Raw genomic sequence first — 27,107 nt, 5'->3', positions numbered from 1 at the left:
AGTGGAAGTCACACATCACAGAGCAGTTTCTCAGAAAGCTTCTTTCCAGATTTCATCTGAGGATATTTCCTTTTTCACCATAGCCTTCTAAGGGCTTCCAAATATCACATTGCCAATTCCACTAGAACTGTCTTAGCGAAAGGCTTCTTGAAGGGAAAGCTGTAACTCTGTGAGATGATTTCACAGAACACAAAGAAGTTTCTCAGAAAGATTCTTTCTCTTTATTATCGGAGGATATTTCCTTTGGACCTATAGTCTTCAAAGGGATCCGAAATATCTGTTCTCAGATTCCACAGAAATAAGGCAAGCAAAGAGATCCACGAAACAGAGATGGAACTCTGTGAGTGGAAGTCACATCACAGAGCAGTTTCTCAGAAAGCTTCTTTCCAGATTTCATCTGAGGATATTTCCTTTTTCACCATAGCCCTCTATGGGCTTCCAAATATCACTTTGCCAATTCCACAAGAACTGTCTTAGCGAAAGGTTTCTTGAGGGGAAAGCGGTAACTCTGTGAGATGATTTCACAGAACACAAAGAAGTTTCTCAGAAAGCTTCTTTCTCTTTGTTATCGGGGGATAGTTCCTTTGGCCCTATAGTCTTCAAAGGCATCCGAAATATCTGTTCTCAGATTCCACAGAAATAAGGCTAGCAAAGAGATCCACGAAACAGAGATGTAACTCTGTGAGTGGAAGTCACATCACAGAGGAGTTTCTCAGAAAGCTTCGTTCCAGATTTGATCTGAGGATATTTCCTTTTTCACCGTAGCCCTCTATGGGCTTCCAAATATCACTTTGCCAACTCCACAAGAACTGTCTTAGCGAAAGGCTTCTTGAGTGGAAAGCTGTAACTCCGTGAGATGATTTCACAGAACACAAAGAAGTTTCTCAGAAAGCTTCCTTCTCTTTGTTATCGGAGGATATTTCCTTTGGCCCTATAGTCTTCAAAGGGATCCGAAATATCTGTTCTCAGATTCCACAGAAATAAGGCCAGGAAAGAGATCCACGAAATACAGATGTAACTCTGTGAGGTGAATGAACAGAACACTAAGCAGTTTCTCAGAAAGCTTCTTTCCAGATTTCATCTGAGGATATTTCCTTTTTCACCATAGTCCTCTATGGGCTTCCAAATATCGCTTTGCCAATTCCACAAGAACTGTCTTAGTGAAAGGCTTCTTGAGGGGAAAGTTGTAACTCTGTGAGATGATTTCACAGAACACAAAGAAGTTTCTCAGAAAGTTTCTTTCTCTTTGTTATCGGAGGATATTGCCTTGAGCCCTATAGTCTTCAAAGGAATCCGAAATATCTGTTCTCAGATTCCACAGAAATAAGGCTAGCAAAGAGATCCACGAAATACAGATGTAACGCTGTGAGTGGAAGTCACACATCACAGAGCAGTTTCTCAGAAAGCTTCTTACCGGATTTCATCTGAGGATATTTCCTTTTTCACCATAGCCCTCTACGGGCTTCCAAATATCACTTTGCCAATTCCACAAGAACTGTCTTAGCGAAAGGCTTCTTGAGGGGAAAGCTGTAACTCTGTGAGGTGATTTCACAGAACACAAAGAAGTTTCTCAGAAAGCTTCCTTCTCTTTGTTATCAGAGGATATTTCCTTTGTCCCTATAGTCTTCAAAGGGATCCGAAATATCTGTTCTCAGATTCCACAGAAATAAGGCTAGCAAAGAGATCCACGAAATACTGATATAACTCTGTGAGTGGAAGTCACACATCACAGAGCAGTTTCTCAGAAAGCTTCTTTCCAGATTTCATCTGAGAATATTTCCTTTTTCACCATAGCCCTCTAAGGGCTTCCAAATATCACTTTGCCAATACCACAAGAACTGTCTTAGCGAAAGCCTTCTTGAGGGGAAAGCTGTAACTCTGTGAGATGATTTCACAGAACACAAAGAAGTTTCTCAGAAAGCTTCTTTGTCTTTGTTATCGGAGGATATTTCCTTTGGCCCTATAGTCTTCAAAGGGATCCGAAATATCTGTTATCAGATTCCACAGAAATAAGGCTAGCAAAGAGATCCACGAAACAGAGATGTAGCTCTGTGAGTGGAAGTCACACATCACAGAGCAGTTTCTCAGAAATCTTCTTTCCATATTTCATCTGAAGATATTTCCTTTTTCACCATAGCCTTCTATGGGCTTCCAAATATCACTTTGCCAATTCCACAAGAACTGTCTTAGCGAAAGGCTTCTTGAGGGGAAAGCTGTAACTCTGTGAGATGATTTCACAGAACACAAAGAAGTTTCTCAGAAAGCTTCCTTCTCTTTGTTATCGGAGCATATTTCCTTTGGCCCTATAGTCTTCAAAGGGATCCGAAATATCTGTTCTCAGATTCCACAGAAATAAGGCTAGCAAAGAGATCCACGAAATACAGATGTAACTCTGTGAGTGGAAGTCACACATCACAGAGCAGTTTCTCAGAAAGCTTCATTCCAGATTTCATCTGAGGATATTTCCTTTTTCACCATAGTCTTCTATGGGCTTCCAAATATCACTTTGCCAATTCCACAAGAACTGTCTTAGCGAAAGGCTTCTTGAGGGGAAAGCTGTAACTCTGTGAGATGATTTCACAGAACACAAAGAAGTTTCTCAGAAAGCTTCTTTCTCTTTGTTATCGGAGGATAATTCCTTTGGCCCTATAGTCTTCAAAGGCATCCGAAATATCTGTTCTCAGATTCCACAGAAATAAGGCTAGCAAACAGATCCAAGAAATACAGATGTAACTCTGTGAGTTGAATGAACAGAACACTAAGCAGTTTCTCAGAAAGCTTCTTTCCAGATTTCATCTGAGGATATTTCCTTTTTCACCATAGCCCTCTATGGGCTTCCAAATATCACTTTGCCAATTCCACAAGAACTGTCTTAGCGAAAGGCTTCTTGAGGGGAAAGCTGTAACTCTGTGAGATGATTTCACAGAACACAAAGAAGTTTCTCAGAAAGCTTCCTTCTCTTTGTTATCGGAGGATATTTCCTTTGGCCCTATAGTCTTCAAAGGGATCCGAAATATCTGTTCTCAGATTCCACAGAAATAAGGCTAGCAAAGAGATCCACGAAATACAGATGTAACTCTGTGAGTGGAAGTCACACATCATAGAGCAGTTTCTCAGAAATTTTCTTTCCACATTTCATCTGAGGATATTTCCTTTTTCACCATAGCCCTCTATGGGCTTCCAAATATCACTTTGCCAATTCCACAAGAACTGTCTTAGCGAAAGGCTTCTTGAGGGGAAAGCTGTAACTCTGTGAGATGATTTCACAGAACACAAAGAAGTTTCTCAGAAAGCTTCCTTCTCTTTGTTATCGGAGGATATTTCCTTTGGCCCTATAGTCTTCAAATGGATCCGAAATATCTTTTCTCAGATTCCACAGAAATAAGGCTAGCAAAAAGATCCACGAAACAGAGATGTAACCCTGTGAGTGGAAGTCACACATCACAAAGCAGTTTCTCAGAAAGCTTCTTTCCAGATTTCATCTGAGGATATTTCCTTTTTCACCATAGCCTTCTATAGGCTTCCAAATATCACTTTGCCAATTCCACAAGAACTGTCTTAGCGAAAGGCTTCTTGAGGGGAAAGCTGTAACCCTGTGAGATGATTTCACAGAACACAAAGAAGTTTCTCAGAAAGCTTCTTTCTCTTTGTTATTGGAGGATATTTCCTTTGGACCTATAGTCTTCAAAGGGATCCGAAATATCTGTTCTCAGATTCGACAGAAATAAGGCTAGCAAAGAGATCCACGAAATACACATGTAACTCTGTGAGATGAATGAACAGAACACTAAGCAGTTTCTCAGAAAGCTTCTTTCCAGATTTCATCTGAGGATATTTCCTTTTTCACCATAGCCCTCTATGGGCTTCCAAATATCACTTTGCCAATTCCACAAGAACTGTCTTAGCGAAAGGCTTCTTGAGGGGAAAGCTGTAACTCTGTGAGATGATTTCTCAGAACACAAAGAAGTTTCTCAGAAAGCTTCCTTCTCTTTGTTATCGCAGGATATTTGCTTTGGCCCTATAGACTTCAAAGGGATCCGAAATATCTGTTCTCAAATTCCACAGAAATAAGGCTAGCAAAGAGATCCACGAAATACTGATATAACTCTGTGAGTGGAAGTCACACATCATAGAGCAGTTTCTCAGAAAGTTTCTTTCCACATTTCATCTGAGGATATTTCCTTTTTCACCATAGCCCTCTATGGGCTTCCAAATATCACTTTGCCAATTCCACAAGAACTGTCTTAGCGAAAGGCTTCCTGAGGGGAAAGCTGTAACTCTGTGAGATGATTTCACAGAACACAAAGAAGTTTCTCAGAAAGCTTCCTTCTCTTTGTTATCGGAGGATATTTCCTTTGGCCCTATAGTCTTCAAATGGATCCGAAATATCTTTTCTCAGATTCCACAGAAATAAGGCTAGCAAAAAGATCCACGAAACAGAGATGTAACCCTGTGAGTGGAAGTCACACATCACAAAGCAGTTTCTCAGAAAGCTTCTTTCCAGATTTCATCTGAGGATATTTCCTTTTTCACCATAGCCCTCTATGGGCTTCCAAATATCACTTTGCCAATTCCACAAGAACTGTCTTAGCGAAAGGCTTCTTGAGGGGAAAGCTGTAACTCTGTGAGATGATTTCACAGAACACAAAGAAGTTTCTCAGAAAGCTTCCTTCTCTTTGTTATCGGAGGATATTTCCTTTGGCCCTATAGTCTTCAAAGGGATCCGAAATATCTGTTCTCAGATTCCACAGAAATAAGGCTAGCAAAGAGATCCACGCAATACCGATGTAACTCTGTGAGTGGAAGTCACACATCATAGAGCAGTTTCTCAGAAAGTTTCTTTCCACATTTCATCTGAGGATATTTCCTTTTTCACCATAGCCCTCTATGGGCTTCCAAATATCACTTTGCCAATTCCACAAGAACTGTCTTTGCGAAAGGCTTCTTGAGGGGAAAGCTGTAACTCTGTGAGATGATTTCACAGAACACAAAGAAGTTTCTCAGAAAGCTTCCTTCTCTTTGTTATCGGAGGATATTTCCTTTGGCCCTATAGTCTTCAAAGGGATCCGAAATATCTGTTCTCAGATTCCACAGAAATAAGGCTAGCAAAGAGATCCACGAAACAGAGATGTAACTCTGTGAGTGGAAGCCACACATCACAGAGCAGTTTCTCAAAAACCTTCTTTCCAGATTTCATCTGAGGATATTTCCTTTTTCACCATAGCCTTCTATGGGCTTCCAAATATCACTTTGCCAATTCCACAAGAACTGTCTTAGCGAAAGGCTTCTTGAGGGGAAAGCTGTAACTCTGTGAGATGATTTCACAGAACACAAAGAAGTTTCTCAGAAAGCTTCCTTCTCTTTGTTTTCGGAGGATATTTCCTTTGGCCCTATAGTCTTCGAAGGGATCCGAAATATCTTTTCTCAGATTCCACAGAAATAAGGCTAGCAAAGAGATCCACGAAACAGAGATGTAACTTTGTGAGTGGAAGTCACACATCACAGAGCAGTTTCTCAGAAAGCTTCTTTCCAGATTTCATCTGAGGATATATCCTTTTTCACCATAGCCTTCTAAGGGCTTCCAAATATCACATTGCCAATTCCACTAGAACTGTCTTAGCGAAAGGCTTCTTGAAGGGAAAGCTGTAACTCTGTGAGATGATTTCACAGAACACAAAGAAGTTTCTCAGAAAGATTCTTTCTCTTTATTATCGGAGGATATTTCCTTTGGACCTATAGTCTTCAAAGGGATACGAAATATCTGTTCTCAGATTCCACAGAAATAAGGCTAGCAAAGAGATCCACGAAACAGAGATGGAACTCTGTGAGTGGAAGTCACATAACAGAGCAGTTTCTCAGAAAGCTTCTTTCCAGATTTCATCTGAGGATATTTCCTTTTTCACCATAGCCCTCTATGGGCTTCCAAATATCACTTTGCCAATTCCACAAGAACTGTCTTAGCGAAAGGTTTCTTGAGGGGAAAGCGGTAACTCTGTGAGATGATTTCACAGAACCCAAAGAAGTTTCTCAGAAAGCTTCTTTCTCTTTGTTATCGGGGGATAGTTCCTTTGGCCCTATAGTCTTCAAAGGGATCCGAAATATCTGTTCTCAGATTCCACAGAAATAAGGCTAGCAAAGAGATCCACGAAACAGAGATGTAACTCTGTGAGTGGAAGTCACATCACAGAGGAGTTTCTCAGAAAGCTTCGTTCCAGATTTGATCTGAGGATATTTCCTTTTTCACCATAGCCCTCTATGGGCTTCCAAATATCACTTTGCCAATTCCACAAGAACTGTCTTAGCGAAAGGCTTCTTGAGGGGAAAGCTGTAACTCTGTGAGATGATGTCACAGAACACAAAGAAGTTTCTCAGAAATCTTCTTTCTCTTTCTTATCGGTGGATAGTTCCTTTGGCCCTATAGTCTTCAAAGGGATCCGAAATATCTGTTCTCAGATTCCACAGAAATAAGGCTAGCAAAGAGATCCACGAAATACAGATGTAACTCTGTGAGATGAATGAACAGAACACTAAGCAGTTTCTCAGAAAGCTTGTTTCCAGATTACATCTGAGGATATTTCCTTTTTCACCAGAGCCCTCTACGGGCTTCCAAATATCACTTTGCCAATTCCACAAGAACTGTCTTAGCGAAAGGCTTCTTGAGGGGAAAGCTGTAACTCTGTGAGATGATTTCACAGAACACAAAGAAGTTTCTCAGAAAGCTTCCTTCTCTTTGTTATCGGAGGATATTTCCTTTGGCCCTATAGTCTTCAAAGGGATCCGAAATATCTGTTCTCAGATTCCACAGAAATAAGGCTAGCAAAGAGATCCACGAAACAGAGATGTAACTCTGTGAGTGGAAGTCACACATCACGGAGCAGTTTCTCAGAAAGCTTCTTTCCAGATTTCATCTGAGGATATTTCCTTTTTCACCATAGCCTTCTATGGGCTTCCAAATATCACTTTGCTAATTCCACAAGAACTGTGTTAGCGAAAGGCTTCTTGAGGGGAAATCTGTAACTCTGTGAGATGATTTCACAGAACACAAAGAAGTTTCTCAGAAAGCTTCTTTCTCTTTGTTATCGGAGGATAGTTCCTTTAGCCTTATAGTCTTCAAAGGGATCCGAAATATCTGTTCTCAGATTCCACAGAAATAAGGCTACAAAGAGATGAACGAAATAAAGGTGTAAATCTGTGAGTGGAAGTCACACATCGCAGAGCAGTTTCTCAGAAAGCTTCTTTCCAGATTTCATCTGAGGATATTTCCTTTTTCACCGTAGCCCTCTATGGGCTTCCAAATATCACTTTGCCAACTCCACAAGAACTGTCTTAGCGAAAGGCTTCTTGAGTGGAAAGCTGTAACTCCGTGAGATGATTTCACAGAACACAAAGAAGTTTCTCAGAAAGCTTCCTTCTCTTTGTTATCGGAGGATATTTGCTTTGGCCCTATAGTCTTCAAAGGGATCCGAAATATCTGTTCTCAGATTCCACAGAAATAAGGCCAGGAAAGAGATCCACGAAATACAGATGTAACTCTGTGAGGTGAATGAACAGAACACTAAGCAGTTTCTCAGAAAGCTTCTTTCCAGATTTCATCTGAGGATATTTCCTTTTTCACCATAGTCCTCTATGGGCTTCCAAATATCGCTTTGCCAATTCCACAAGAACTGTCTTAGTGAAAGGCTTCTTGAGGGGAAAGTTGTAACTCTGTGAGATGATTTCACAGAACACAAAGAAGTTTCTCAGAAAGTTTCTTTCTCTTTGTTATCGGAGGATATTGCCTTGAGCCCTATAGTCTTCAAAGGAATCCGAAATATCTGTTCTCAGATTCCACAGAAATAAGGCTAGCAAAGAGATCCACGAAATACAGATGTAACGCTGTGAGTGGAAGTCACACATCACAGAGCAGTTTCTCAGAAAGCTTCTTACCGGATTTCATCTGAGGATATTTCCTTTTTCACCATAGCCCTCTACGGGCTTCCAAATATCACTTTGCCAATTCCACAAGAACTGTCTTAGCGAAAGGCTTCTTGAGGGGAAAGCTGTAACTCTGTGAGGTGATTTCACAGAACACAAAGAAGTTTCTCAGAAAGCTTCCTTCTCTTTGTTATCAGAGGATATTTCCTTTGTCCCTATAGTCTTCAAAGGGATCCGAAATATCTGTTCTCAGATTCCACAGAAATAAGGCTAGCAAAGAGATCCACGAAATACAGATGTAACTCTGTGAGTGGAAGTCACACATCACAGAGCAGTTTCTCAGAAAGCTTCTTTCCAGATTTCATCTGAGGATATTTCCTTTTTCACCATAGCCCTCTATGGGCTTCCAAATATCACTTTGCCAATTCCACAAGAACTGTCTTAGCGAAAGGCTTCTTGAGGGGAAAGCTGTAACTCTGTGAGATGATTTCACAGAACACAAAGAAGTTTCTCAGAAAGCTTCCTTCTCTTTGTTATCGCAGGATATTTGCTTTGGCCCTATAGACTTCAAAGGGATCCGAAATATCTGTTCTCAGATTCCACAGAAATAAGGCTAGCAAAGAGATCCACGAAATACTGATATAACTCTGTGAGTGGAAGTCACACATCATAGAGCAGTTTCTCAGAAAGTTTCTTTCCACATTTCATCTGAGGATATTTCCTTTTTCACCATAGCCCTCTATGGGCTTCCAAATATCACTTTGCCAATTCCACAAGAACTGTCTTAGCGAAAGGCTTCTTGAGGGGAAAGCGGTAACTCTGTGAGATGATTTCACAGAACACAAAGAAGTTTCTCAGAAAGCTTCCTTCTCTTTGTTATCGGAGGATATTTCCTTTGGCCCTATAGTCTTCAAATGGATCCGAAATATCTTTTCTCAGATTCCACAGAAATAAGGCTAGCAAAAAGATCCACGAAACAGAGATGTAACCCTGTGAGTGGAAGTCACACATCACAAAGCAGTTTCTCAGAAAGCTTCTTTCCAGATTTCATCTGAGGATATTTCCTTTTTCACCATAGCCTTCTATAGACTTCCAAATATCACTTTGCCAATTCCACAAGAACTGTCTTAGCGAAAGGCTTCTTGAGGGGAAAGCTGTAACTCTGTGAGATGATTTCACAGAACACAAAGAAGTTTCTCAGAAAGCTTCCTTCTCTTTGTTATCGGAGGATATTTCCTTTGGCCCTATAGTCTTCAAAGGGATCCGAAATATCTGTTCTCAGATTCCACAGAAATAAGGCTAGCAAAGAGATCCACGAAATACAGATGTAACTCTGTGAGTGGAAGTAACACATCATAGAGCAGTTTTTCAGAAAGTTTCTTTCCACATTTCATCTGAGGATATTTCCTTTTTCACCATAGCCCTCTATGGGCTTCCAAATATCACTTTGCCAATTCCACAAGAACTGTCTTAGCGAAAGGCTTCTTGAGGGGAAAGCTGTAACTCTGTGAGATGATTTCACAGAACACAAAGAAGTTTCTCAGAAAGCTTCCTTCTCTTTGTTATCGGAGGATATTTCCTTTGGCCCTATAGTCTTCAAATGGATCCGAAATATCTTTTCTCAGATTCCACAGAAATAAGGCTAGCAAAAAGATCCACGAAACAGAGATGTAACCCTGTGAGTGGAAGTCACACATCACAAAGCAGTTTCTCAGAAAGCTTCTTTCCAGATTTCATCTGAGGATATTTCCTTTTTCACCATAGCCTTCTATAGGCATCCAAATATCACTTTGCCAATTCCACAAGAACTGTCTTAGCGAAAGGCTTCTTGAGGGGAAAGCTGTAACTCTGTGAGATGATTTCACAGAACACAAAGAAGTTTCTCAGAAAGCTTCTTTCTCTTTGTTATTGGAGGATATTTCCTTTGGCCCTATAGTCTTCAAAGGGATCCGAAATATCTGTTCTCAGATTCGACAGAAATAAGGCTAGCAAAGAGATCCACGAAATACACATGTAACTCTGTGAGATGAATGAACAGAACACTAAGCAGTTTCTCAGAAAGCTTCTTTCCAGATTTCATCTGAGGATATTTCCTTTTTCACCATAGCCCTCTATGGGCTTCCAAATATCACTTTGCCAATTCCACAAGAACTGTCTTAGCGAAAGGCTTCTTGAGGGGAAAGCTGTAACTCTGTGAGATGATTTCACAGAACACAAAGAAGTTTCTCAGAAAGCTTCCTTCTCTTTGTTATCGCAGGATATTTCCTTTGGCCCTATAGACTTCAAAGGGATCCGAAATATCTGTTCTCAGATTCCACAGAAATAAGGCTAGCAAAGAGATCCACGAAATACTGATATAACTCTGTGAGTGGAAGTCACACATCATAGAGCAGTTTCTCAGAAAGTTTCTTTCCACATTTCATCTGAGGATATTTCCTTTTTCACCATAGCCCTCTATGGGCTTCCAAATATCACTTTGCCAATTCCACAAGAACTGTCTTAGCGAAAGGCTTCTTGAGGGGAAAGCTGTAACTCTGTGAGATGATTTCACAGAACACAAAGAAGTTTCTCAGAAAGCTTCCTTCTCTTTGTTATCGGAGGATATTTCCTTTGGCCCTATAGTCTTCAAATGGATCCGAAATATCTTTTCTCAGATTCCACAGAAATAAGGCTAGCAAAAAGATCCACGAAACAGAGATGTAACCCTGTGAGTGGAAGTCACACATCACAAAGCAGTTTCTCAGAAAGCTTCTTTCCAGATTTCATCTGAGGATATTTCCTTTTTCACCATAGCCTTCTATAGGCTTCCAAATATCACTTTGCCAATTCCACAAGAACTGTCTTAGCGAAAGGCTTCTTGAGGGGAAAGCTGTAACTCTGTGAGATGATTTCACAGAACACAAAGAAGTTTCTCAGAAAGCTTCTTTCTCTTTGTTATTGGAGGATATTTCCTTTGGCCCTATAGTCTTCAAAGGGATCCGAAATATCTGTTCTCAGATTCGACAGAAATAAGGCTAGCAAAGAGATCCACGAAATACACATGTAACTCTGTGAGATGAATGAACAGAACACTAAGCAGTTTCTCAGAAAGCTTCTTTCCAGATTTCATCTGAGGATATTTCCTTTTTCACCATAGCCCTCTATGGGCTTCCAAATATCACTTTGCCAATTCCACAAGAACTGTCTTAGCGAAAGGCTTCTTGAGGGGAAAGCTGTAATTCTGTGAGATGATTTCACAGAACACAAAGAAGTTTCTCAGAAAGCTTCCTTCTCTTTGTTATCGCAGGATATTTCCTTTGGCCCTATAGACTTCAAAGGGATCCGAAATATCTGTTCTCAGATTCCACAGAAATAAGGCTAGCAAAGAGATCCACGAAATACTGATATAACTCTGTGAGTGGAAGTCACACATCACAGAGCAGTTTCTCAGAAAGCTTCTTTCCACATTTCATCTGAGAATATTTCCTTTTTCACCATAGCCCTCTATGGGCTTCCAAATATCACTTTGCCAATTCCACAAGAACTGTCTTTGCGAAAGGCTTCTTGAGGGGAAAGCTGTAACTCTGTGAGATGATTTCACAGAACACAAAGAAGTTTCTCAGAAAGCTTCCTTCTCTTTGTTATCGGAGGATATTTCCTTTGGCCCTATAGTCTTCAAAGGGATCAGAAATATCTGTTCTCAGATTCCACAGAAATAAGGCTAGCAAAGAGATCCACGAAACACAGATGTAACTCTGTGAGTGGAAGTCACACATCACAAAGCAGTTTCTCAGAAAGCTTCTTTCCAGATTTCATCTGAGGATATTTCCTTTTTCACCATAGCCCTCTATGGGCTGCAAAATATCACTTTGCCAATTCCACAAGAACTGTCTTAGCGAAAGGCTTCTTGAGGGGAAAGCTGTAACTCTGTGAGATGATTTCACAGAACACAAAGAAGTTTCTCAGAAAGCTTCCTTCTCTTTGTTATCGGAGGATATTTCCTTTGGCCCTATAGACTTCAAAGGGATCCGAAATATCTGTTCTCAGATTCCACAGAAATAAGGCTAGCAAAGAGATCCACGAAATACAGATGTAACTCTGTTAGTGGAAGTCACACATCATAGAGCAGTTTCTCAGAAAGTTTCTTTCCACATTTCATCTGAGGATATTTCCTTTTTCACCATAGCCCTCTATGGGCTTCCAAATATCACTTTGCCAATTCCACAAGAACTGTCTTTGCGAAAGGCTTCTTGAGGGGAAAGCTGTAACTCTGTGAGATGATTTCACAGAACACAAAGAAGTTTCTCAGAAAGCTTCCTTCTCTTTGTTATCGGAGGATATTTCCTTTGGCCCTCTAGTCTTCAAATAGATCCGAAATATCTGTTATCAGATTCCACAGAAATAAGGCTAGCAAAGAGATCCACGAAACAGAGATGTAACTCTGTGAGTGGAAGTCACACATCACAGAGCAGTTTCTCAGAAAGCTTCTTTCCAGATTTCATCTGCGGATATTTCTTTTTTCACCATAGTCTTCTATGGGCTCCAAATATCACTTTGCCAATTCCACAAGAACGGTCTTAGCGAAAGGCTTCTTGAGGGGAAAGCTGTAACTCTGTGAGATGATTTCACAGAACACAAAGAAGTTTCTCAGAAAGCTTCCTTCTCTTTGTTATCGGAGGATATTTCCTTTGGCCCTATAGTCTTCAAAGGGATCCGAAATATCTGTTCTCAGATTCCACAGAAATAAGGCTAGCAAAGAGATCCACGAAATACAGATGTAACTCTGTGAGTGGAAGTCACACATCATAGAGCAGTTTCTCAGAAAGTTTCTTTCCACATTTCATCTGAGGATATTTCCTTTTTCACCATAGCCCTCTATGGGCTTCCAAATATCACTTTGCCAATTCCACAAGAACTGTCTTAGCGAAAGGCTTCTTGAGGGGAAAGCTGTAACTCTGTGAGATGATTTCACAGAACACAAAGAAGTTTCTCAGAAAGCTTACTTCTCTTTGTTATCGGAGGATATTTCCTTTGGCCCTATAATCTTCAAATGGATCCGAAATATCTTTTCTCAGATTCCACAGAAATAAGGCTAGCAAAAAGATCCACGAAACAGAGATGTAACCCTGTGAGTGGAAGTCACACATCACAAAGCAGTTTCTCAGAAAGCTTCTTTCCAGATTTCATCTGAGGATATTTCCTTTTTCACCATAGCCTTCTATAGGCTTCCAAATATCACTTTGCCAATTCCACAAGAACTGTCTTAGCGAAAGGCTTCTTGAGGGGAAAGCTGTAACTCTGTGAGATGATTTCACAGAACACAAAGAAGTTTCTCAGAAAGCTTCCTTCTCTTTGTTATCGGAGGATATTTCCTTTGGCCCTATAGACTTCAAAGGGATCCGAAATATCTGTTCTCAGATTCCACAGAAATAAGGCTAGCAAAGAGATCCACGAAATACAGATGTAACTCTGTTAGTGGAAGTCACACATCATAGAGCAGTTTCTCAGAAAGTTTCTTTCCACATTTCATCTGAGGATATTTCCTTTTTCACCATAGCCCTCTATGGGCTTCCAAATATCACTTTGCCAATTCCACAAGAACTGTCTTTGCGAAAGGCTTCTTGAGGGGAAAGCTGTAACTCTGTGAGATGATTTCACAGAACACAAAGAAGTTTCTCAGAAAGCTTCCTTCTCTTTGTTATCGGAGGATATTTCCTTTGGCCCTCTAGTCTTCAAATAGATCCGAAATATCTGTTATCAGATTCCACAGAAATAAGGCTAGCAAAGAGATCCACGAAACAGAGATGTAACTCTGTGAGTGGAAGTCACACATCACAGAGCAGTTTCTCAGAAAGCTTCTTTCCAGATTTCATCTGCGGATATTTCTTTTTTCACCATAGTCTTCTATGGGCTCCAAATATCACTTTGCCAATTCCACAAGAACGGTCTTAGCGAAAGGCTTCTTGAGGGGAAAGCTGTAACTCTGTGAGATGATTTCACAGAACACAAAGAAGTTTCTCAGAAAGCTTCCTTCTCTTTGTTATCGGAGGATATTTCCTTTGGCCCTATAGTCTTCAAAGGGATCCGAAATATCTGTTCTCAGATTCCACAGAAATAAGGCTAGCAAAGAGATCCACGAAATACAGATGTAACTCTGTGAGTGGAAGTCACACATCATAGAGCAGTTTCTCAGAAAGTTTCTTTCCACATTTCATCTGAGGATATTTCCTTTTTCACCATAGCCCTCTATGGGTTTCCAAATATCACTTTGCCAATTCCACAAGAACTGTCTTAGCGAAAGGCTTCTTGAGGGGAAAGCTGTAACTCTGTGAGATGATTTCACAGAACACAAAGAAGTTTCTCAGAAAGCTTCCTTCTCTTTGTTATCGGAGGATATTTCCTTTGGCCCTATAGTCTTCAAATGGATCCGAAATATCTTTTCTCAGATTCGACAGAAATAAGGCTAGCAAAAAGATCCACGAAACAGAGATGTAACCCTGTGAGTGGAAGTCACACATCACAAAGCAGTTTCTCAGAAAGCTTCTTTCCAGATTTCATCTGAGGATATTTCCTTTTTCACCATAGCCTTCTATAGGCTTCCAAATATCACTTTGCCAATTCCACAAGAACTGTCTTAGCGAAAGGCTTCTTGAGGGGAAAGCTGTAACTCTGTGAGATGATTTCACAGAACACAAAGAAGTTTCTCAGAAAGCTTCTTTCTCTTTGTTATTGGAGGATATTTCCTTTGGACCTATAGTCTTCAAAGGGATCCGAAATATCTGTTCTCAGATTCGACAGAAATAAGGCTAGCAAAGAGATCCACGAAATACACATGTAACTCTGTGAGATGAATGAACAGAACACTAAGCAGTTTCTCAGAAAGCTTCTTTCCAGATTTCATCTGAGGATATTTCCTTTTTCACCATAGCCCTCTATGGGCTTCCAAATATCACTTTGCCAATTCCACAAGAACTGTCTTAGCGAAAGGCTTCTTGAGGGGAAAGCTGTAACTCTGTGAGATGATTTCTCAGAACACAAAGAAGTTTCTCAGAAAGCTTCCTTCTCTTTGTTATCGCAGGATATTTGCTTTGGCCCTATAGACTTCAAAGGGATCCGAAATATCTGTTCTCAGATTCCACAGAAATAAGGCTAGCAAAGAGATCCACGAAATACTGATATAACTCTGTGAGTGGAAGTCACACATCATAGAGCAGTTTCTCAGAAAGTTTCTTTCCACATTTCATCTGAGGATATTTCCTTTTTCACCATAGCCCTCTATGGGCTTCCAAATATCACTTTGCCAATTCCACAAGAACTGTCTTAGCGAAAGGCTTCTTGAGGGGAAAGCTGTAACTCTGTGAGATGATTTCACAGAACACAAAGAAGTTTCTCAGAAAGCTTCCTTCTCTTTGTTATCGGAGGATATTTCCTTTGGCCCTATAGTCTTCAAATGGATCCGAAATATCTTTTCTCAGATTCCACAGAAATAAGGCTAGCAAAAAGATCCACGAAACAGAGATGTAACCCTGTGAGTGGAAGTCACACATCACAAAGCAGTTTCTCAGAAAGCTTCTTTCCAGATTTCATCTGAGGATATTTCCTTTTTCACCATAGCCCTCTATGGGCTTCCAAATATCACTTTGCCAATTCCACAAGAACTGTCTTAGCGAAAGGCTTCTTGAGGGGAAAGCTGTAACTCTGTGAGATGATTTCACAGAACACAAAGAAGTTTCTCAGAAAGCTTCCTTCTCTTTGTTATCGGAGGATATTTCCTTTGGCCCTATAGTCTTCAAAGGGATCCGAAATATCTTTTCTCAGATTCCACAGAAATAAGGCTAGCAAAAAGATCCACGAAACAGAGATGTAACCCTGTGAGTGGAAGTCACACATCACAAAGCAGTTTCTCAGAAAGCTTCTTTCCAGATTTCATCTGAGGATATTTCCTTTTTCACCATAGCCTTCTATAGGCTTCCAAATATCACTTTGCCAATTCCACAAGAACTGTCTTAGCGAAAGGCTTCTTGAGGGGAAAGCTGTAACTCTGTGAGATGATTTCACAGAACACAAAGAAGTTTCTCAGAAAGCTTCTTTCTCTTTGTTATTGGAGGATATTTCCTTTGGACCTATAGTCTTCAAAGGGATCCGAAATATCTGTTCTCAGATTCGACAGAAATAAGGCTATCAAAGAGATCCACGAAATACACATGTAACTCTGTGAGATGAATGAACAGAACACTAAGCAGTTTCTCAGAAAGCTTCTTTCCAGATTTCATCTGAGGATATTTCCTTTTTCACCATAGCCCTCTATGGGCTTCCAAATATCACTTTGCCAATTCCACAAGAACTGTCTTAGCGAAAGGCTTCTTGAGGGGAAAGCTGTAACTCTGTGAGATGATTTCTCAGAACACAAAGAAGTTTCTCAGAAAGCTTCCTTCTCTTTGTTATCGCAGGATATTTGCTTTGGCCCTATAGACTTCAAAGGGATCCGAAATATCTGTTCTCAGATTCCACAGAAATAAGGCTAGCAAAGAGATCCACGAAATACTGATATAACTCTGTGAGTGGAAGTCACACATCATAGAGTAGTTTCTCAGAAAGTTTCTTTCCACATTTCATCTGAGGATATTTCCTTTTTCACCATAGCCCTCTATGGGCTTCCAAATATCACTTTGCCAATTCCACAAGAACTGTCTTAGCGAAAGGCTTCTTGAGGGGAAAGCTGTAACTCTGTGAGATGATTTCACAGAACACAAAGAAGTTTCTCAGAAAGCTTCCTTCTCTTTGTTATCGGAGGATATTTCCTTTGGCCCTATAGTCTTCAAATGGATCCGAAATATCTTTTCTCAGATTCCACAGAAATAAGGCTACCAAAAAGATCCACGAAACAGAGATGTAACCCTGTGAGTGGAAGTCACACATCACAAAGCAGTTTCTCAGAAAGCTTCTTTCCAGATTTCATCTGAGGATATTTCCTTTTTCACCATAGCCCTCTATGGGCTTCCAAATATCACTTTGCCAATTCCACAAGAACTGTCTTAGCGAAAGGCTTCTTGAGGGGAAAGCTGTAACTCTGTGAGATGATTTCACAGAACACAAAGAAGTTTCTCAGAAAGCTTCCTTCTCTTTGTTATCGGAGGATATTTCCTTTGGCCCTATAGTCTTCAAAGGGATCCGAAATATCTGTTCTCAGATTCCACAGAAATAAGGCTAGCAAAGAGATCCACGCAATACCGATGTAACTCTGTGAGTGGAAGTCACACATCATAGAGCAGTTTCTCAGAAAGTTTCTTTCCACATTTCATCTGAGGATATTTCCTTTTTCACCATAGCCCTCTATGGGCTTCCAAATATCACTTTGCCAATTCCACAAGAACTGTCTTTGCGAAAGGCTTCTTGAGGGGAAAGCTGTAACTCTGTGAGATGATTTCACAGAACACAAAGAAGTTTCTCAGAAAGCTTCCTTCTCTTTGTTATCGGAGGATATTTCCTTTGGCCCTATAGTCTTCAAAGGGATCCGAAATATCTGTTCTCAGATTCCACAGAAATAAGGCTAGCAAAGAGATCCACGAAACAGAGATGTAACTCTGTGAGTGGAAGCCACACATCACAGAGCAGTTTCTCAAAAAGCTTCTTTCCAGATTTCATCTGAGGATATTTCCTTTTTCACCATAGCCTTCTATGGGCTTCCAAATATCACTTTGCCAATTCCACAAGAACTGTCTTAGCGAAAGGCTTCTTGAGGGGAAAGCTGTAACTCTGTGAGATGATTTCACAGAACACAAAGAAGTTTCTCAGAAAGCTTCCTTCTCTTTGTTTTCGGAGGATATTTCCTTTGGCCCTATAGTCTTCGAAGGGATCCGAAATATCTTTTCTCAGATTCCACAGAAATAAGGCTAGCAAAGAGATCCACGAAACAGAGATGTAACTTTGTGAGTGGAAGTCACACATCACAGAGCAGTTTCTCAGAAAGCTTCTTTCCAGATTTCATCTGAGGATATATCCTTTTTCACCATAGCCTTCTAAGGGCTTCCAAATATCACATTGCCAATTCCACTAGAACTGTCTTAGCGAAAGGCTTCTTGAAGGGAAAGCTGTAACTCTGTGAGATGATTTCACAGAACACAAAGAAGTTTCTCAGAAAGATTCTTTCTCTTTATTATCGGAGGATATTTCCTTTGGACCTATAGTCTTCAAAGGGATCCGAAATATCTGTTCTCAGATTCCACAGAAATAAGGCTAGCAAAGAGATCCACGAAACAGAGATGGAACTCTGTGAGTGGAAGTCACATCACAGAGCAGTTTCTCAGAAAGCTTCTTTCCAGATTTCATCTGAGGATATTTCCTTTTTCACCATAGCCCTCTATGGGCTTCCAAATATCACTTTGCCAATTCCACAAGAACTGTCTTAGCGAAAGGCTTCTTGAGGGGAAAGCTGTAACTCTGTGAGATGATGTCACAGAACACAAAGAAGTTTCTCAGAAATCTTCTTTCTCTTTCTTATCGGTGGATAGTTCCTTTGGCCCTATAGTCTTCAAAGGGATCCGAAATATCTGTTCTCAGATTCCACAGAAATAAGGCTAGCAAAGAGATCCACGAAATACAGATGTAACTCTGTGAGATGAATGAACAGAACACTAAGCAGTTTCTCAGAAAGCTTGTTTCCAGATTACATCTGAGGATATTTCCTTTTTCACCAGAGCCCTCTACGGGCTTCCAAATATCACTTTGCCAATTCCACAAGAACTGTCTTAGCGAAAGGCTTCTTGAGGGGAAAGCTGTAACTCTGTGAGATGATTTCACAGAACACAAAGAAGTTTCTCAGAAAGCTTCCTTCTCTTTGTTATCGGAGGATATTTCCTTTGGCCCTATAGTCTTCAAAGGGATCCGAAATATCTGTTCTCAGATTCCACAGAAATAAGGCTAGCAAAGAGATCCACGAAACAGAGATGTAACTCTGTGAGTGGAAGTCACACATCACGGAGCAGTTTCTCAGAAAGCTTCTTTCCAGATTTCATCTGAGGATATTTCCTTTTTCACCATAGCCTTCTATGGGCTTCCAAATATCACTTTGCTAATTCCACAAGAACTGTGTTAGCGAAAGGCTTCTTGAGGGGAAATCTGTAACTCTGTGAGATGATTTCACAGAACACAAAGAAGTTTCTCAGAAAGCTTCTTTCTCTTTGTTATCGGAGGATAGTTCCTTTAGCCTTATAGTCTTCAAAGGGATCCGAAATATCTGTTCTCAGATTCCACAGAAATAAGGCTACAAAGAGATGAACGAAATAAAGGTGTAAATCTGTGAGTGGAAGTCACACATCGCAGAGCAGTTTCTCAGAAAGCTTCTTTCCAGATTTCATCTGAGGATATTTCCTTTTTCACCGTAGCCCTCTATGGGCTTCCAAATATCACTTTGCCAACTCCACAAGAACTGTCTTAGCGAAAGGCTTCTTGAGTGGAAAGCTGTAACTCCGTGAGATGATTTCACAGAACACAAAGAAGTTTCTCAGAAAGCTTCCTTCTCTTTGTTATCGGAGGATATTTCCTTTGGCCCTATAGTCTTCAAAGGGATCCGAAATATCTGTTCTCAGATTCCACAGAAATAAGGCCAGGAAAGAGATCCACGAAATACAGATGTAACTCTGTGAGGTGAATGAACAGAACACTAAGCAGTTTCTCAGAAAGCTTCTTTCCAGATTTCATCTGAGGATATTTCCTTTTTCACCATAGTCCTCTATGGGCTTCCAAATATCGCTTTGCCAATTCCACAAGAACTGTCTTAGTGAAAGGCTTCTTGAGGGGAAAGTTGTAACTCTGTGAGATGATTTCACAGAACACAAAGAAGTTTCTCAGAAAGTTTCTTTCTCTTTGTTATCGGAGGATATTGCCTTGAGCCCTATAGTCTTCAAAGGAATCCGAAATATCTGTTCTCAGATTCCACAGAAATAAGGCTAGCAAAGAGATCCACGAAATACAGATGTAACGCTGTGAGTGGAAGTCACACATCACAGAGCAGTTTCTCAGAAAGCTTCTTACCGGATTTCATCTGAGGATATTTCCTTTTTCACCATAGCCCTCTACGGGCTTCCAAATATCACTTTGCCAATTCCACAAGAACTGTCTTAGCGAAAGGCTTCTTGAGGGGAAAGCTGTAACTCTGTGAGGTGATTTCACAGAACACAAAGAAGTTTCTCAGAAAGCTTCCTTCTCTTTGTTATCAGAGGATATTTCCTTTGTCCCTATAGTCTTCAAAGGGATCCGAAATATCTGTTCTCAGATTCCACAGAAATAAGGCTAGCAAAGAGATCCACGAAATACAGATGTAACTCTGTGAGTGGAAGTCACACATCACAGAGCAGTTTCTCAGAAAGCTTCTTTCCAGATTTCATCTGAGGATATTTCCTTTTTCACCATAGCCCTCTATGGGCTTCCAAATATCACTTTGCCAATTCCACAAGAACTGTCTTAGCGAAAGGCTTCTTGAGGGGAAAGCTGTAACTCTGTGAGATGATTTCACAGAACACAAAGAAGTTTCTCAGAAAGCTTCCTTCTCTTTGTTATCGCAGGATATTTTCTTTGGCCCTATAGACTTCAAAGGGATCCGAAATATCTGTTCTCAGATTCCACAGAAATAAGGCTAGCAAAGAGATCCACGAAATACTGATATAACTCTGTGAGTGGAAGTCACACATCATAGAGCAGTTTCTCAGAAAGTTTCTTTCCACATTTCATCTGAGGATATTTCCTTTTTCACCATAGCCCTCTATGGGCTTCCAAATATCACTTTGCCAATTCCACAAGAACTGTCTTAGCGAAAGGCTTCTTGAGGGGAAAGCTGTAACTCTGTGAGATGATTTCACAGAACACAAAGAAGTTTCTCAGAAAGCTTCCTTCTCTTTGTTATCGGAGGATATTTCCTTTGGCCCTATAGTCTTCAAATGGATCCGAAATATCTTTTCTCAGATTCCACAGAAATAAGGCTAGCAAAAAGATCCACGAAACAGAGATGTAACCGTGTGAGTGGAAGTCACACATCACAAAGCAGTTTCTCAGAAAGCTTCTTTCCAGATTTCATCTGAGGATATTTCCTTTTTCACCATAGCCTTCTATAGGCTTCCAAATATCACTTTGCCAATTCCACAAGAACTGTCTTAGCGAAAGGCTTCTTGAGGGGAAAGCTGTAACTCTGTGAGATGATTTCACAGAACACAAAGAAGTTTCTCAGAAAGCTTCCTTCTCTTTGTTATCGGAGGATATTTCCTTTGGCCCTATAGTCTTCAAAGGGATCCGAAATATCTGTTCTCAGATTCCACAGAAATAAGGCTAGCAAAGAGATCCACGAAATACAGATGTAACTCTGTGAGTGGAAGTAACACATCATAGAGCAGTTTTTCAGAAAGTTTCTTTCCACATTTCATCTGAGGATATTTCCTTTTTCACCATAGCCCTCTATGGGCTTCCAAATATCACTTTGCCAATTCCACAAGAACTGTCTTAGCGAAAGGCTTCTTGAGGGGAAAGCTGTAACTCTGTGAGATGATTTCACAGAACACAAAGAAGTTTCTCAGAAAGCTTCCTTCTCTTTGTTATCGGAGGATATTTCCTTTGGCCCTATAGTCTTCAAATGGATCCGAAATATCTTTTCTCAGATTCCACAGAAATAAGGCTAGCAAAAAGATCCACGAAACAGAGATGTAACCCTGTGAGTGGAAGTCACACATCACAAAGCAGTTTCTCAGAAAGCTTCTTTCCAGATTTCATCAGAGGATATTTCCTTTTTCACCATAGCCTTCTATAGGCATCCAAATATCACTTTGCCAATTCCACAAGAACTGTCTAAGCGAAAGGCTTCTTGAGGGGAAAGCTGTAACTCTGTGAGATGATTTCACAGAACACAAAGAAGTTTCTCAGAAAGCTTCCTTCTCTTTGTTATCGGAGGATATTTCCTTTGGCCCTATAGTCTTCAAAGGGATCCGAAATATCTGTTCTCAGATTCCACAGAAATAAGGCCAGGAAAGAGATCCACGAAATACAGATGTAACTCTGTGAGGTGAATGAACAGAACACTAAGCAGTTTCTCAGAAAGCTTCTTTCCAGATTTCATCTGAGGATATTTCCTTTTTCACCATAGTCCTCTATGGGCTTCCAAATATCGCTTTGCCAATTCCACAAGAACTGTCTTAGTGAAAGGCTTCTTGAGGGGAAAGTTGTAACTCTGTGAGATGATTTCACAGAACACAAAGAAGTTTCTCAGAAACTTTCTTTCTCTTTGTTATCGGAGGATATTGCCTTGAGCCCTATAGTCTTCAAAGGAATCCGAAATATCTGTTCTCAGATTCCACAGAAATAAGGCTAGCAAAGAGATCCACGAAATACAGATGTAACGCTGTGAGTGGAAGTCACACATCACAGAGCAGTTTCTCAGAAAGCTTCTTACCGGATTTCATCTGAGGATATTTCCTTTTTCACCATAGCCCTCTACGGGCTTCCAAATATCACTTTGCCAATTCCACAAGAACTGTCTTAGCGAAAGGCTTCTTGAGGGGAAAGCTGTAACTCTGTGAGGTGATTTCACAGAACACAAAGAAGTTTCTCAGAAAGCTTCCTTCTCTTTGTTATCAGAGGATATTTCCTTTGTCCCTATAGTCTTCAAAGGGATCCGAAATATCTGTTCTCAGATTCCACAGAAATAAGGCTAGCAAAGAGATCCACGAAATACAGATGTAACTCTGTGAGTGGAAGTCACACATCACAGAGCAGTTTCTCAGAAAGCTTCATTCCAGATTTCATCTGAGGATATTTCCTTTTTCACCATAGTCTTCTATGGGCTTCCAAATATCACTTTGCCAATTCCACAAGAACTGTCTTAGCGAAAGGCTTCTTGAGGGGAAAGCTGTAACTCTGTGAGATGATTTCACAGAACACAAAGAAGTTTCTCAGAAAGCTTCCTTCTCTTTGTTATCGCAGGATATTTGCTTTGGCCCTATAGACTTCAAAGGGATCCGAAATATCTGTTCTCAGATTCCACAGAAATAAGGCTAGCAAAGAGATCCACGAAATACTGATATAACTCTGTGAGTGGAAGTCACACATCATAGAGCAGTTTCTCAGAAAGTTTCTTTCCACATTTCATCTGAGGATATTTCCTTTTCCACCATAGCCCTCTATGGGCTTCCAAATATCACTTTGCCAATTCCACAAGAACTGTCTTAGCGAAAGGCTTCTTGAGGGGAAAGCTGTAACTCTGTGAGATGATTTCACAGAACACAAAGAAGTTTCTCAGAAAGCTTCCTTCTCTTTGTTATCGGAGGATATTTCCTTTGGCCCTATAGTCTTCAAAGGGATCCGAAATATCTGTTCTCAGATTCCACAGAAATAAGGCTAGCAAAGAGATCCACGAAATACAGATGTAACTCTGTGAGTGGAAGTCACACATCATAGAGCAGTTTCTCAGAAAGTTTCTTTCCACATTTCATCTGAGGATATTTCCTTTTTCACCATAGCCCTCTATGGGCTTCCAAATATCACTTTGCCAATTCCACAAGAACTGTCTTAGCGAAAGGCTTCTTGAGGGGAAAGCTGTAACTCTGTGAGATGATTTCACAGAACACAAAGAAGTTTCTCAGAAAGCTTCCTTCTCTTTGTTATCGGAGGATATTTCCTTTGGCCCTATAGTCTTCAAATGGATCCGAAATATCTTTTCTCAGATTCCACAGAAATAAGGCTAGCAAAAAGATCCACGAAACAGAGATGTAACCCTGTGAGTGGAAGTCACACATCACAAAGCAGTTTCTCAGAAAGCTTCTTTCCAGATTTCATCTGAGGATATTTCCTTTTTCACCATAGCCTTCTATAGGCTTCCAAATATCACTTTGCCAATTCCACAAGAACTGTCTTAGCGAAAGGCTTCTTGAGGGGAAAGCTGTAACTCTGTGAGATGATTTCACAGAACACAAAGAAGTTTCTCAGAAAGCTTCTTTCTCTTTGTTATTGGAGGATATTTCCTTTGGACCTATAGTCTTCAAAGGGATCCGAAATATCTGTTCTCAGATTCGACAGAAATAAGGCTAGCAAAGAGATCCACGAAATACACATGTAACTCTGTGAGATGAATGAACAGAACACTAAGCAGTTTCTCAGAAAGCTTCTTTCCAGATTTCATCTGAGGATATTTCCTTTTTCACCATAGCCCTCTATGGGCTTCCAAATATCACTTTGCCAATTCCACAAGAACTGTCTTAGCGAAAGGCTTCTTGAGGGGAAAGCTGTAACTCTGTGAGATGATTTCACAGAACACAAAGAAGTTTCTCAGAAAGCTTCCTTCTCTTTGTTATCGCAGGATATTTGCTTTGGCCCTATAGACTTCAAAGGGATCCGAAATATCTGTTCTCAGATTCCACAGAAATAAGGCTAGCAAAGAGATCCACGAAATACTGATATAACTCTGTGAGTGGAAGTCACACATCATAGAGCAGTTTCTCAGAAAGTTTCTTTCCACATTTCATCTGAGGATATTTCCTTTTTCACCATAGCCCTCTATGGGCTTCCAAATATCACTTTGCCAATTCCACAAGAACTGTCTTAGCGAAAGGCTTCTTGAGGGGAAAGCTGTAACTCTGTGAGATGATTTCACAGAACACAAAGAAGTTTCTCAGAAAGCTTCCTTCTCTTTGTTATCGGAGGATATTTCCTTTGGCCCTATAGTCTTCAAATGGATCCGAAATATCTTTTCTCAGATTCCACAGAAATAAGGCTAGCAAAAAGATCCACGAAACAGAGATGTAACCCTGTGAGTGGAAGTCACACATCACAAAGCAGTTTCTCAGAAAGCTTCTTTCCAGATTTCATCTGAGGATATTTCCTTTTTCACCATAGCCTTCTATAGGCTTCCAAATATCACTTTGCCAATTCCACAAGAACTGTCTTAGCGAAAGGCTTCTTGAGGGGAAAGCTGTAACTCTGTGAGATGATTTCACAGAACACAAAGAAGTTTCTCAGAAAGCTTCCTTCTCTTTGTTATCGGAGGATATTTCCTTTGGCCCTATAGTCTTCAAAGGGATCCGAAATATCTGTTCTCAGATTCGACAGAAATAAGGCTAGCAAAGAGATCCACGAAATACACATGTAACTCTGTGAGATGAATGAACAGAACACTAAGCAGTTTCTCAGAAAGCTTCTTTCCAGATTTCATCTGAGGATATTTCCTTTTTCACCATAGCCCTCTATGGGCTTCCAAATATCACTTTTCCAATTCCACAAGAACTGTCTTAGCGAAAGGCTTCTTGAGGGGAAAGCTGTAACTCTGTGAGATGATTTCACAGAACACAAAGAAGTTTCTCAGAAAGCTTCCTTCTCTTTGTTATCGCAGGATATTTCCTTTGGCCCTATAGACTTCAAAGGGATCCGAAATATCTGTTCTCAGATTCCACAGAAATAAGGCTAGCAAAGAGATCCACGAAATACTGATATAACTCTGTGAGTGGAAGTCACACATCATAGAGCAGTTTCTCAGAAAGTTTCTTTCCACATTTCATCTGAGGATATTTCCTTTTTCACCATAGCCCTCTATGGGCTTCCAAATATCACTTTGCCAATTCCACAAGAACTGTCTTAGCGAAAGGCTTCTTGAGGGGAAAGCTGTAACTCTGTGAGATGATTTCACAGAACACAAAGAAGTTTCTCAGAAAGCTTCCTTCTCTTTGTTATCGGAGGATATTTCCTTTGGCCCTATAGTCTTCAAATGGATCCGAAATATCTTTTCTCAGATTCCACAGAAATAAGGCTAGCAAAAAGATCCACGAAACAGAGATGTAACCCTGTGAGTGGAAGTCACACATCACAAAGCAGTTTCTCAGAAAGCTTCTTTCCAGATTTCATCTGAGGATATTTCCTTTTTCACCATAGCCTTCTATAGGCTTCCAAATATCACTTTGCCAATTCCACAAGAACTGTCTTAGCGAAAGGCTTCTTGAGGGGAAAGCTGTAACTCTGTGAGATGATTTCACAGAACACAAAGAAGTTTCTCAGAAAGCTTCTTTCTCTTTGTTATTGGAGGATATTTCCTTTGGCCCTATAGTCTTCAAAGGGATCCGAAATATCTGTTCTCAGATTCGACAGAAATAAGGCTAGCAAAGAGATCCACGAAATACACATGTAACTCTGTGAGATGAATGAACAGAACACTAAGCAGTTTCTCAGAAAGCTTCTTTCCAGATTTCATCTGAGGATATTTCCTTTTTCACCATAGCCCTCTATGGGCTTCCAAATATCACTTTGCCAATTCCACAAGAACTGTCTTAGCGAAAGGCTTCTTGAGGGGAAAGCTGTAATTCTGTGAGATGATTTCACAGAACACAAAGAAGTTTCTCAGAAAGCTTCCTTCTCTTTGTTATCGCAGGATATTTCCTTTGGCCCTATAGACTTCAAAGGGATCCGAAATATCTGTTCTCAGATTCCACAGAAATAAGGCTAGCAAAGAGATCCACGAAATACTGATATAACTCTGTGAGTGGAAGTCACACATCACAGAGCAGTTTCTCAGAAAGCTTCTTTCCACATTTCATCTGAGAATATTTCCTTTTTCACCGTAGCCCTCTATGGGCTTCCAAATATCACTTTGCCAATTCCACAAGAACTGTCTTTGCGAAAGGCTTCTTGAGGGGAAAGCTGTAACTCTGTGAGATGATTTCACAGAACACAAAGAAGTTTCTCAGAAAGCTTCCTTCTCTTTGTTATCGGAGGATATTTCCTTTGGCCCTATAGTCTTCAAAGGGATCAGAAATATCTGTTCTCAGATTCCACAGAAATAAGGCTAGCAAAGAGATCCACGAAACACAGATGTAACTCTGTGAGTGGAAGTCACACATCACAGAGCAGTTTCTCAGAAAGCTTCTTTCCAGATTTCATCTGAGGATATTTCCTTTTTCACCATAGCCTTCTATGGGCTTCCAAATATCACTTTGCCAATTCCACAAGAACTGTCTTAGCGAAAGGCTTCTTGAGGGGAAAGCTGTAACTCTGTGAGATGATTTCACAGAACACAAAGAAGTTTCTCAGAAAGCTTCTTTCTCTTTGTTATCGGAGGATATTTCCTTTGGCCCTATAGTCTTCAAAGGCATCCGAAATATCTGTTCTCAGATTCCACAGAAATAAGGCTAGCAAAGAGATCCACGAAATACACATGTAACTCTGTGAGATGAATGAACAGAACACTAAGC

This window comes from Macaca nemestrina, chromosome 8 (assembly GCF_043159975.1).
Source record: "Macaca nemestrina isolate mMacNem1 chromosome 8, mMacNem.hap1, whole genome shotgun sequence".
In the NCBI taxonomy this organism is placed as follows: domain Eukaryota; kingdom Metazoa; phylum Chordata; class Mammalia; order Primates; family Cercopithecidae; genus Macaca; species Macaca nemestrina.
This window is presented reverse-complemented; position numbering follows the sequence as displayed.